This window comes from Rhineura floridana, chromosome 2, assembly GCF_030035675.1.
Source record: "Rhineura floridana isolate rRhiFlo1 chromosome 2, rRhiFlo1.hap2, whole genome shotgun sequence".
In the NCBI taxonomy this organism is placed as follows: domain Eukaryota; kingdom Metazoa; phylum Chordata; class Lepidosauria; order Squamata; family Rhineuridae; genus Rhineura; species Rhineura floridana.
Window position 1 is genome coordinate 144,055,683 of NC_084481.1, and position 14,285 is coordinate 144,069,967.

A 14,285-nucleotide genomic window follows, 5' to 3' on the forward strand; every position below is an offset into this window, starting at 1 on the left:
TAATAAATAAATAAAAGATATAGGAGTGACAGCATTTTGCATTTTTTAAAAAGAAAGTCGTTATTACATTTCATCTACAGACCTAGAAGTATTTCACATATCAAGAGACTAGCCATCTATTATTAACATATAGAGGAACAAGGAAAACACTTCTGAAATTGTGGGCTGGAAGCTATCATTGAGTTGTTTGTAAAATGTTCTCAGCTCTGAGGAGTGAAAACAATATCGTGCAAAAATATAAAATACACAATTTTCTAGGTGACTTTCTGGGTGACTAGGTGTTAAGAATAAGATATGATATCTGAGAAAGAAAGCAAAGTTTCCTTGAAATTATAGTAACTGGGTTAGTAGCTAGTCTGTTAATGACCAGACTAGAGGAATAGAGAAATTTGAGTTGTCAAGCAAAACATTCTCAGTTTTTCCAACAGAACTCTAATCAACACACTCAAAGGATACACAGTATGCCTCAGAGTTGTCTTTTTGAAGTAAATACACTATTCATTATTAAAAGATCTCAAATGGTTTTCAAAATTGAAATTATCTGTAGCTTACTGACAGAGTAAATTTTGTAGACTGTGAATGATCATGTAAAATCTACATTGCAGGTAAACTCAGTGTCAATCATGTTCCCGGACCAGGACCCTCCTAGTACTCTAGCCACTACAGCTGCAAGAAGGAGATGGATCCAGTCCTCTTGGTCTGCCCAGTGTAGATCTGTAGGCACTAGAGCCCACCTTCCCTTCCTTTAGCCCTGAGGAAACATATCTGCTACCAGAGTCTGATGACTAGTCTACAGACTCCTCAGAGTATCAAGAGAGCCCTGAAGAGAGAAATCCCATTACCTTGAAGGAGCCAATGAATGCAGAAGGCAGCACCAGGTCTGTAACTGACTAGGAGGCAGTATTCAGGGGGTGAAGCCTCCAGTCAGTGACTACCTAGCCCTGCTATAAAACTCAGCCAATTGCTCCAGGACCTTTCTAGGACAACTCTGATGTTTGGCCTCAGGCGCAGAAGCCCTATCCGGGGTCCTGAACCCACACTGGTGCCTGCCTTCGGAACCATCTGCAGATGACATCCACTTGCTGAGGCCATCATGTCACCTTGGTGGTGGTCACTCCCATGGATCACAACACTCAGCATCTGCAGCAAAAATTGTGGAAGCTAGTCTGAGATAGGAAAGTAAGGGCCAAGTAACTAGAGGCAGAGAAGTAAGGGCCAAAGTACATATAATGTTGATAATTTGCCCTTGTCAGCAAATGGGATTGACCTGGATTGAGATACTGGTGTGAGAGGTAGTGGGCTTTAACCCTTTGCCCCCTTCTGTGGTCATCAGCCATATTGCCCCACAATGCCTCTAGTCTGCACTGGACAATTTTTGTACCAACATTTTCTAACCAAAGGCTTGCAGGAGTCCAGCAGAAGGCTCTTGATTTCTTCAATCATTCCCCAACTGCTCAAAACAAGAAGCCAGTTCCTGTAATTCATATTAAATTTATGCCCTAAAGGAGGGCTAAAATTACATGAAATCTATACCCATTCAAATAACAATTCCTACCTTCACTGATGTCCCCTTATGCCATATGCCCCTTCGGCTAATGGTGTCGTCTGAAGTAAGTTGCTTTATCCTGCAGCATATATATTTTGGATAAATTTGTTTTCCAGCCATGAAAATTGGAAATATCAAAACTTTTAAAAATAGCCTAGAAGTTCAACTTGATGCTGTTATATGATGCAGTTTACCCTTGTAAGAAGCCCTGCATTTAAGTCAATTTATTCTGCAAGCTTTGACAGAACTTGTTCCTTTTTCAGAGGAAACAAGAAACAAGAAAAAACACCAGTCCATAACATAGACATATTCTTGGAACTAGAAACTCCAAGTATCTTTTGAAGATGGTGCCTCATTTTCAGATTTATGATTTACACCCATTCTGCAAAATATTCCAAAACTGTCCAAAAGTGAATGTATATAATATTGTGCAATAGACTCTTCCTGTCCCTCATCAGTCTGGATGACTTTAGCATCAATTCCATTTTAATAAAGTCACATACCCTTAGGAAGAGATTATTCTGATAGGAAAAATTATGATGCCTGTGTATCTAAATATTTCTGTGACAGCTGATTTTCCAGATAACTCACTATATAATGCAGCATGAACCACAACTCTAAGAAAGGGATAATTCAGTCAGAGAAGCAAGTCTGATTACAACTCTAAGAGATTTAATTACATAACTTCTTTTCTCCAAGGTCTGTATGATGCAGTGTTATTTCCCCCAAAAAAACATGTCTATACTGTATAAGTCAGCATCACAGATGGCAATATCACCATCTGCTGACAGAAGGCATGGGGATCCTGTTTGCGCTGGGATGGGGATACTCTTTCAGCCTCAGTGCCAGAATTGAACATGATGAATCTTTGGAGGGGGGTGGTAGCCAAAACCAGAAGCAAAAAGTGCAGGGCCAGGTTTAAAAAGAAACATACATAAAGTTCAGACTTCAAGGTCAGTTCTCAAGTGCCCCTATCACTCCAAGGGAATTCCACTGGATGCTCCTGACGCCTGCCAAGGAAAGGTGGTGGGAAGAAAGTCTGTTGCTGTCAGCTATGGTGTTACCTGGGAAACACAGTGAGAACACACCTCATTCTTTCCTACTGCCCATGAGCACTGCTGCCAGCTTATGTTAGGGAAAAGAGATGGGGCTACACAATTCTACACTACACTCCAGAAGCTACCAAAAGAAAACGAAGGCTGCCAAATGCTTCTCCAAGCCTACAGAAGGCTATGACTGGAAATCCATCAGAACTAAGGAAGGGCACCAAATTCAAGCAACAAAGGGTCCCTGAAAACATTTGGCGGTCAATACATAAACACAAAAACACGTGGCAGACTGGAAGAAAGGAGTAACTTACTCACTGTAAGTGTATTATTACATCAGCTGACTGGCAGGTAGGTTGGGATAGGCCTGGCAGGCCAGATTGGGTCTGTGGGCCAGAGGTTCTCCACTGCTGCACAGAGGAATGGGGAGGGAGGCAATTTTCAGCAATCCCTTTCTCCCTGCAGAAGCCTGCAACCTCTTTAAATATCCTCTATATAGTTGGGGGAGCTTCTGGAGCAGATTTAGGAAGGGCATAGGGTGAGGTGGGGAGAGGGGGATGGCTGAAAATTGCCTCTTTTCCAGTTCTCCTGAAGGATTCCTTTCCATCAGTGGGCAGTCACCATTAGGTATCACCCAGAGAATATTTTAATTCTTGTAACAGATACTGTAAGAAATGAAACAATGATTAGTAGATTTTGTTTATTACATGCTAAGTTGTCATGTTTGCCTTGCTTTTTAAGGGTGTGTGTGTGGAAAGCTGGCAACAGGCAAATTTATTGAAATACAGTAAATTAATTGATGAGTCACAGAAAGGGTGGGTGATAACCAATTAAAATACTTTAATAATTGATTGACAGACTCTGTAAATAACACAAAGAAGTGGTTTGTAAGTACTTTTTCTGTAATGCCTCAGGGAAATATTGTGGTGATTGTTGGGGCCAGTTCTTGAGATCCTTTTCATTTTTTCTTGATCCTATTTGGGGCCAGTTCTTGAGATCCTTTTCATTTTCTCTTGATCCTATTGATCCAGTCAAAGGAGTCTTTCCTCTGCCACATACAGGTTCCCACTTTCCTCTTTCAACCCTATCCCTATCGGTCATCTTGCTTGTGTTTGAACATGCCACACAAATCTGAAAAAAAGATTCCCAAGTATTCATGTGTTGAATATTTGGCATGCCACAGTTGGAACTGAAAAGAAGGGGATTTCAAGTGCACTTGGTTTGCTCCCTGCTTCTAAACCTAGCTACGGATCTTTCCATTCTGTGCTCCCCCGAGCAAAATTCAAAATGCAACAACAGCTGAGATCTTCAGTATCTTCAGTGGAAAGCAATATAAAGTTGGAGGCAGCCGTTTGATAAACAGAAGTTCAAATTATATTTGTGTTTATTCTGCTCTAAAGTATTCATGTGGGAAGGGGAAATTGTTTTCATATTATTATTTTTTTACTATTGTTTGAAATAGTGTCTTAAAGATACATAAAAATATTGAACACTTGGAGCCAATGACTTTTTTTGGTACATGTGTTTTGCACGCAGTCCTCTTTTCACTTATTCTGAGTGATATTACATGTAGCCAGAAATAATGTATGATACAGGCCAAAATGCTACTTTTTAATTAATGAAATATATTGCTGATGTCCCAGGGTATGGTCTGAAGGCAATGTGAAGCCACCGTGGTCTGGGACTAGTGAGTGCCTTGGGTTGTAGGTGCCTTGGGTTCCATGACAGATCTAAATGTAAGAAAATAAAATAATAAGATCAATCTAAAATGGCCTTCAACTTGTGTAAATTATATGAATACAGTGCAAACGTTGTACATTTTATGAATGAAGCTGAATGTTGGAAGATTCAGGACAGACAAAAGGAAGTACGTCACACATCACAAAATTAAGCTGTGGGATATGCTCCTACAAGATGTAGTGATGGCTACCAACTTGGATGGCTTTAAAAGAGGATTAGACAAATGAATGGGGGATAAGACTTCCAATGGCTAGCAGCCATGATGGCTATGCTCTACCTCCACTGGAGGCAGAATGCTTCTGAATGCCAGTTACTGGAAACTGCAGGAGAGGACAGTTCTGTTGCACTCAGGTCCTGCTTGAAGGCATCCCATAGGCATGTGTTGGCCACTGAAATAACAGGATGCTGGATTTGATGGTTTTTTTTGTCCTGATCCAGCAGGGCTCCTCTCATTTTGTTTGTTTTGTTCTACTGATCATGTTCTTTCCAGTAAATGGACTTGGCATGTATCAGCTGCAAACAGGAACCAGAGGAGAAGGGTGCAGGGACAGGAAAATCCCCACCCCTTTATGGCAGTATCATCTCTAGGCTGCTGCAGCAGAGAGGCCTGGATCAGGTCTGCTGCCAGTAGCTGGAGCAGTTTAGGATCCAGTGGCTGCCCACTCCTGCCCTTTCAAAAGCAAAGTAACATCAGCAGTAGGTTCTGCCCACCCATGGTTTAGGTGGCCACAGTCAGGAGGAGCTCTGTGGCAGCAGAGCCCCCTTCTGGGTGGAGCATGGCACAGCTGGAGAGCGCTGGGTGGAGGGATACTTGTGCCTCATCCAAACCACCTCCAGCACAGTGGATTGAGGGTATGGATTGTTCTGTAAGTCTTGCAGAATTCAACAGGACTTAGTCCCAGCTAAGCATGCACTTCAGTCTGTCATTGAAACTGCTAGGATTCAATAGTGCTTAACTTTGGCTGCAACATGGCTATTGTTACTTATCCAAAATGATTTGTGGGGGGTTAAACTAAAATAAAAATACTAAAAAGCAAATGTATACAAAATAGAAAAATATATATTAAATTACTATTCTACACTAGCAAGTTTTCTCTTGATTAAAGTACAGCTCATTTTCAACCAACTCAACCTGATGGTCCAAGTATGTGAGTCAGACTCATCTGTTATTTTCTCAGTTTATGACCCACTATAACTCTTTATCTCTGCAAGTCATCTAAATGGCTCCAAGGAGGCAGTGATATATATTATATGGGCTGGAAGGTGTAGTGGTGAAACAACAGTAAAACCAGAAATGGCAGCAGGTTTCTAGCTCATTCAGAGGACTGAAAGATCAAATGCTGAATTATAATTGGCACATCACAGTATGTATTAATTCTGGTCCACTTCATTCATGCAATTTTTCTATTAGGTGCTCAAGCTACAATCAGCCATTTATGCTCTGATCCAGCAACAAATATTTTATACTGAAACAGATGTCCATGCACACATGCTTGAGCAAGGAGATTTCAGAAGAGGATTCTCAGAAGAGGATTGCAGCTTGCAATGATAGACAAATGGTCAAGGAATACCTAATTAATTTGAATGAGTTCAAATCTCCAGGGCATGATGAACTGCATCCTAGAAGATGAAGGATGAAGGAACTAGATGAAGAACTCTTGGAACCACTGTCTATTACCTTTGCAAAAGCATGGAGGATGGGTGAAGTGCTGGATGAGTAGAGCAGGGCTAATGTCCCTATCTTCAAAAAGAGCAAAAAGGGGGAACCTGGAAACTACAGACCAGTCAGTCTTAACATCAATCCCCAGGAAAATTTTGGAGCAGATTATAAAGTTATAAATCTGTAAGCACCTTGAAAACAATGCAATGATTACTAGAAGCCAATATGGATTTGTGAAGAACAAATCCTGTCAGACTAATCTTATTTCACTTTTTGATTGTGTAACCTCCCCAGTAGACAGTGGGAATGCTGTGGACAGAATATATCTCGACTTCAGCAAAGTTTTTTGACAAAGTTATAGATTCTGATTAGCAAGCCAGCTAAATGTGGGATAGATGGAACAACAATCAGGTGGATCTACAATTGGCTACAGAATCACAGTCAAAGAGTACTTATCAATGATTCCTTCTCAGATTTGGGGGAGGCAATGAGCGGGGCACTGCAGGGCTTGGTCCTGGGCTCACTGCTCTTCAACATTTTTATTATTGACTTGGATGAGGAGGTGCAGGGAATGCTTATCACACAACATTGGGAAGGATACCTAATACCCTGGAAGACAGAAACAAAATTCAAAGGGACTTTGATAGGTTGGAGCATTGGGCTGAAAAAAACAGAATGAAAATTAACAGCGATAAGTGAAAAGTTCTACATCTCAGACAAAGAAACCAAATGCACAGTTATAAGATGGGGGATACCTGGCTCAGCAATACTACATGCGAGAAGGATCTTGGGATTGTTGTTGATCACAATCTGAATATGGGCCAACAGTGCAATCTGGCTGCAAAAAAGGTAAATGCTATTTTAGCTTGCTTTAGCAGAAACATAGTTTCCAAATTGTGTGAAGCACTAGTCCCGTGTGTTGGGCATTAGTTAGGTCTCATCTTGAGTACAGCATCCAGTTCTGGCCACTGCACTTTAAGAAGGATGCAGACAAACTGGAACTGGTTCAGAGGAGGGAAACAAGGGGACTGGAAGCTAAGTCCCATGAGGAGAGACTGAAAGAACTGGGCATGTTTAGGTTTAAGGACTGAGGGGAGATATGATAGCACAGTTCAAGTGCTTGAAAGATTGCCACAGGGAGGAGGGCTAGGATCTCTTCTCAATCGTCCCAGAGTGCAGGACATGGAATAATGGGCTCAAGTTACAGGAAGCCAGATTTCGGCTGAACATCAGAAAAAACTTCTTAACCGTTAGAGCAATATGACAGTGGAGCCAATTACCTAGGGCGGTTGTGGGTTTTCCAACCTGGAGGCATTCAAGAAGCAGCTGGACAGCCACCTGTGGAGTGTGCTTTAACTTGGATTCCTGCATTGAGTAGGGGGTTGGACTTGATGGCCTTATAGACCCCTTCCAATTCTACTATTCTATTCTAACCAGTCCATGGATATTTTAGTGCGGGCAAATTTACAACTGGTTCAAGATGAATTAATTGTTGTAAACTGCCCAGAGAGCTTCGGCTATGGGGCAGTATACAGATGTAATAAACAAACAAACAAATACATTCAGAGGGAAGCCTATCTCTAAGAGTAGGTTGTAGGCTAACATTGACCAGAAAGGCCCAGTCCTACTATGACTCTTCTATAGTATAAATGCCAACACATGAGAGAGATCCACAGTAGGGTTGCCAGGCTCAGGGCCTGAGACTGATCCTGTATCTTTAGGAGAAGAGAAAGTCAGCCAAGTGCAGGTGTTCTTGCAACACCGTAATGAGAAAAATCACAAGGTGGAATTTTCCAGGCCTGGCAACCAAGAGGTCTTCTGTATCTTAAAAAGTTGTGCAGGGGGAAGGGAGAATTCCACCTTGTGGTTTTTCCCATTACAGAGTTGCAAGAACACCTGCACTTAGGTGACTTTCTCTTCTCCTAAAGGTACAGGATCAGTCTCAGGCCCTGAACCTGGCAACCCTAATCCACAGTAGTCAGCAATATAATTAATATTGAAATTTAGAAATAAATTAGTATTAGCAAGCAAACTGACCTGATTTGTTAGCCCCAGACTTATATGAGGATCAGAATGTAGCTATCAACTGTATTACATATTTTTTCTGAATGTTGTGATGCAGTTTTAAAAAACACAAACACAAAATGCATTTTTTACAGAAATAATGAACAGATAAATGCCTTCTACGGGAGAAAAACTCATTTACAAGCAAATTGAGTATTTAATGGAAATAATATATACAAAATGTGTACTGTATTAAAATTTAAATGCATGTTTTTCCATGCATTAAAAAAATCCAAAAAAAAATGGAAGAGCCCATGCCTATGCCTGAGCACATGCAAAACTGACACAGAATGGAAATAGGCTGATCTATTCAATCCTGTTCCAGCATCTGTAGGGCACCATATTGTCTAAATCTTTGGGCCATTTCACACAAGAAGACAAATTTGCTACAAAGTTATCAGCTCCATGTAAGAAATATATTTGAGGCAACCTGTGTCTACTTTTCATATACACTGCCATGTGTCATTACAGTATTTGTGAAACTTACTACCAATTTGGGCACCCTAGGGGATGTGAGATGGACACTAGTGAGTTTGTCAATGATACAACATATATAGATAGGGCACATGCCATTTCCTACACAGAATTGAAGCTTTTTTGTATGATGTTTCTTTCCAGATTTAAGGCACTGGGAAGCTAGCTTTGTAGCCATAAAGTCTAGAAATAGTTTTAATTGAAAGCTGTCCATAATTAGAATGCAGGACATACAAGCCCTCTTCAGAAATTAGCCTCCACATTTTCAAATAATTCATGAAGGTGAAGTAGGATCATGAGCACTGGGTTCTGCCTCCAGTGTCACCATCCCAGATTGCTCCTCCAGACCTTGGGTGTAAAGTCTTAAGGGGAGCCTCTGTACATCAGCTGAATGTTTGTAGGCTTTTTCTTGTAACTGGAAGACCCCATCATGCATGTTCATCTGAGGTTCCCTCTTCAGAACCTCTGCCCAGTGTTCATACGTCTGATTGGAGCTAGCAGTGCAATGATGCTATGGGTGGGGCCAGAACATATGAAGGCTAATTTGTAAATGTATTGTTTATAATCACATCTGAATAGAAAGTAGGATACTTAATCCCTGTACAGATATTTTGATTGTGTGTACAATCAAATTTACATATTCATTCTAAGTGATGATGCCATACATCTTTAAAAAAGGATATTGAGATCAATGAGTTGTATTCAACTAAGTCCTACTCAGAGTAGACCTATTGAAATGAATCAAGTTAAGTTAATCATGTCTATTAACTTTTATGGTTCTACTTTGAGTAGGACTAGCATTGAATACACTCTATGAAGGTAAAACAGAGACACATAATTAGCCTAATTTTACAAAACTAATCTAGGCATACATTTCTCAGATTGTATGATTTTATACTGTAACTGTTTAATTGCTGAACCTCTCTCTTTTTTTAAAAAAAAATCCATTGTGGTTTATTCAAGTAAAACACATATGGGAAATGAAGAAATCTTTAGCAATGGATCAGAGATTCACAAGACTACAAAACATTATCATTCTATCATTTCTTGACTGCTGCCTGTGGTTGCATAGTTGCTTTATGGGCAACCTGGACACTGTCATAGTTGTTGCTATTGCTGTTGGCTTTCAAGCCACATTAACCATACATAACTACAATAAAATTAAACAATAAGCAAATGTAGAAACTATGCAGAAGAGAGTATATTCATCCATTTTCTACTCTTTGTCCACAGGTGAGTTACTGACTGTTCTGACTTTGTCATTGTATCTACTTTCTGAATGGGCAGCAGGATACAAACACTAATTTTGTCTATGTAGTTATTCTACCTGCCCACCTCAAAAAGGCATCTTAGACAATGCATAACTTCTGTAAGAATGAAAAGAAAGAGGCTGCTACGGAAGCACTCAATCCTATATTGCTTAGGGGCCAATCTGATGTCACTTGTACACTGTCGATCATTTGAGTTACAAAACAGACTCATCATGCTACTAACTTTTGAGAACTCTGCTTTGGCATTCAAGCACAACCTAGCTCTGGGGACAATGGCCTACAGGCACATGGCTTCAACGTGACACAAGACCTCTCAAAGTTTAATGAAGAAGCGCAAGCGTTGCAGGGATTGCTTAGCTATTGTTTACTTTCTCTGCATAATTAGATGCACAGTCAGGTATGGACTAAAGTAAATGATACATTATGTAACCTAAGCCCTATTCAGATGCTCCAGTTAAGGGTATAATCAACAAAACATGGAGTGGGAGGGCAGTGAATTGGGATCACAGCAGCAGCCCCCCCCGTTCTATTTCCATGCATTGCTTGTTGTTTTGTGAACAGAGCCTCTATGCAAATCTCAGCAACAGAGCATGTGCTTTGACTGCAAAAGGTCTCAGGTTTAATCCCTGGCATCTTCATGTACAGCTGGGAAAGAGCCCTCTCTGATTTCCCAAAGAGCTGCTGCCAGTCAGTGTAGACAATAGTGAGCTAGATGGACCAGTGGTCTGGGTTGGTAGGCCAGCTTTCTGTGGGTTGGATTCAGAGTAAGGGTGCTTCCAGGGTTCTGTTGTTGTTAATAGCTTTTTTTAAAAAACTTAATGGATCCCCCCTCTAGAAAGGGTAAATTTAGATTAAATGGCAGTGGCGGTGGGGAGATATGGGTTCACATTCTGATAACACCAGTGATGGGTGAACCTGGCAAAAACCAACACCCTTGTGTGCATGAGGAGTGCCCATCCCACAATAAACACCCATTTTATTTATTTATTTATTTATTAGATTTATATCCCGCCCTTCCTCCCACTAGGAGCCCAGGGCGGCAAACAAAAGCACTAAAAACACTTTAAAACATCATAAAAACAGACTTTAGAATATATTAAAACAAAACATCTTTAAAAACATTTAAAAGCTTTCAAAACATCTTTAAAAAATGTTTAAAAACATCTTAAAAACCAATTCCAACAGAGATGCAGACTGGGATAAGGTCTCAACTTAAAAGGGTTGTTGAAAGAGGAAGGTCTTCAGCTGGCACCAAAAAGATAACAGAGATGGCACCTGTCTAATATTTAATGGGAGGGAATCCCAAAGGTCCATTTCCTATGTTGTGCAGAACGGACCTCCTGATAAGATGGTATCTGCAGGAGGACTTCACCTGCAGAGTGCAGTGATCAACTGGGTATATAAGGGATAAGACGGTCTTTCAGGTACCTTGGTCCCAAACTGTTGGGCTTTGTAGACCAAAACTAGAACCTTGAACTTAGCCTGGTAGCTAATAGGTAGCCAGTGCAATTCTTTCAGCAATTATTTCCTCCATCTGGAGGAAGCGCCCCAGATTAGTTGAACTTGGGTCCCCTTGAAATCAAAGAGACTTAAGGCATAGCTAATGGATTTTAATGGGAGCCAAGTTCAACTAATTTAGAGTGCAATCCATCAGGAGCAGCTGGTATGGTGTAGTGGCACCGCAGAGCTAGCCTTTCAGCAGTGGTCCTGTTGCTGTGCTTGAGCCACTCTTGCCTCACCACTCTCCTACCCCACTTTGAATCCTATGTATGTCTACTAATAAGTAAGCCCTACTGAGTTCAGTGGGACCTATTTTCAGGTAAGCGTATATAGGATTGCTGCCACAGTCTGGATCCGGCTCTTCAGCTGTATGTACATAGGTTCTCTTTGTGCAATTTGAAAATCTATGAAATTATGATATGTACAGCACCTACACACATCATTTTATACAGATAGAGGTCTGCTTAGAAATATCAAAGCAGACTTCTTAAATGTTAGCAGTGAATGATTGGTTTTGAATCCTGAAATGATGGACAGTGCATAATCAATCTGACTCCTAAGCTACGTATGACTGAGTGCCATATTCTGAACTACTTTAAATTTCTAAATGAGCTTTATGTAGTCTCATATAAAATGCATCACAGTATCTTGGATGTTACCAAAGTATGGATATATGTGGAAGATCAGGCCAGGGGGTGCGTACTGTCAGTTCATGCAAGGTAACGGTGAGTCCCAACAATGCACCCTGGAATATGCCCTAGAATCATCTGCAGTATGCAGGGTTTATCATGTGAAATGTTCAGGAGTTCCATCCTCAGACGCTACGTACAGTTGGAATGTTTATTTAGTACAAATGCAATGCATCTTTTTTCTGACATGGAACTATAGATAGCATACATAGGATTCCCAAGCAGTCTCACATCCAGGCATTTAGGGCCTTTTAAGAGACTCAGGAATGGAATGTTCATTTGACCCCTTCATTGTACCATGTGTCAATGTCATACATCCCCCAGCTGCAAAAAAGAAAAGTATTTATATAATCTTTTTTTAAAAAAAATCTATATTTGACATCTATCCTGACATACATTTTTAAAAAATCTATCTGTGTGGAAGGGCCATAGCTTAGTGGTAGATGACAGGGCAGGCCTGCGGTTACTTGACCTCCCAGTAATAGAGTTGTTGCTGCTTACCGGGAGTGAGAGTGGGAGATGCACAGCAGCCGAGAGGTCATTGTTGCACAAATGCACCCACAGGAGTTCTGTATTGGCTCTGCTGGTATATCTGCATGGCACCAACCTCCCCACCACATTTCCCTTCCCGCTCTCCCTCCCAGTAAGCAACAGTGACTCCACTGCCAGGAGATTAGGTTTGTGCTGTCACCCCATCCCAGTGTCCCTTACTGACAATATAGAAATGGTAGTGCATCTTTTAATGCTGTTCGAATATTAATTTCTGTCAATTGGAAGAAAATAATGTCAATTGTGGAGGAGTGGATTGTGAAACTTTAGGACAGTACATATGGTCAAATTAACTGATATGGTAGGTTTTAGAGAGGGTAGGCAACAGAATAATCTTTTTATGGAGAAATGGAGCATGTTTGTTATGTACTAGAACAACAAAGCTCAAGCGAATGTATAACCTTTTGCATTATGGAATTCATTGTGATATGTAGTGTCCTGCATATATATGATGTATATAATGTGTAATTATTATGTTATGACAATCAAATTTTAAAGAAATAAAAAAGTTTCTAACTTGTGTTTTAGCTTTGTTTTAAATGTTTTATTTTATAAATATTGTTAGCCGCTTTGAGCTCTGCATGAAGAAAAGTAGGATACAATAAATAATAAAATTCACAGACACAATATGCACACTATCCTGACTTCACTCGCATGAATGCTGTCATGTCCTATCCTAAACATATTTTCCCTGAAATAAGTCTTGTTGATTTTGATCAAGTTGATTTAGACAATACAATTCATTTTTTCTACATCATGTATCAACCAACCATCTGTTAAAGGCACACATTTACATAGGGTGTGACTTATTCACAGGCTGAATTGTATATATGCATTTAAAACTGTATAAATATGATTGCATAGTTATGGGACCTCAGAATTTTTGGGGCCTATGGGCTTGGGCAGGTTGGGGTGAAAAAGAAAAATGGAAGATCTAGGGCCAAGGGGTGGGGCAGGGTCTCATGAGAAAAAGAGTCTGCATGTGTATGTGGTATTAATTTTATTTAGAGGTGATTTGGGAAAATTGCCTTCTGTGAAATGGATGTTCTGTTAGAGCAGACCGTTATTGGTTTAAAGGATTAGCTTCATCTTTTGGGGTTCACATACTCCACCACTGCCTTTTACTAAGGTTCTTGGGCAATATATTTGCCTTTTAGTCTTGCCAGTTTGGCTTCTGTGAAATGTTTTGTTGCAGTAGTACATATTGTGATTTTTCACATCCCCACAGCAGCCATTTCATGACTAGCTATGTTCTTGCACTTTCTCCAAATTCCAAATGTGCCTGAGTTCCTCAGCTCAATAATTCTTTAGAGCTGGAGGCAGAAATAATGCAGTCCAAATTATGATTTTTGATCAGCACAAAGGTATTCATGGGTAGCTGAATGAGAACTTTGCTACATTCTTATCTAACGGGCCCTTGTACAATCTTTTACAACCATGTTGAAGTTAGCCCAGGTTGGACTCTTTTATGTGTTGCAATGATTCTGTAAAAGGTTCAACAGGTTTCCTAAGGCTAGTGATGAATGTAGATGAAATGTTTCTCTGGAACTCCATAACTTTCCTCAGTATTCCATACCAGTTTTTGTTGGTCAGTGACGCAGGTTGTGAGACTCACAGACAAGGTTTTTAGCAGAGAGAGAGAAACCTGAAGCAGAAGGGTTAAGCTGTGAGAACAGAGTTCCAGACAATCAAGGTCAGTGTGGCTGGCTGAGAGTGTGATAAGGTTGGAACTGGCGGGATCTCAGA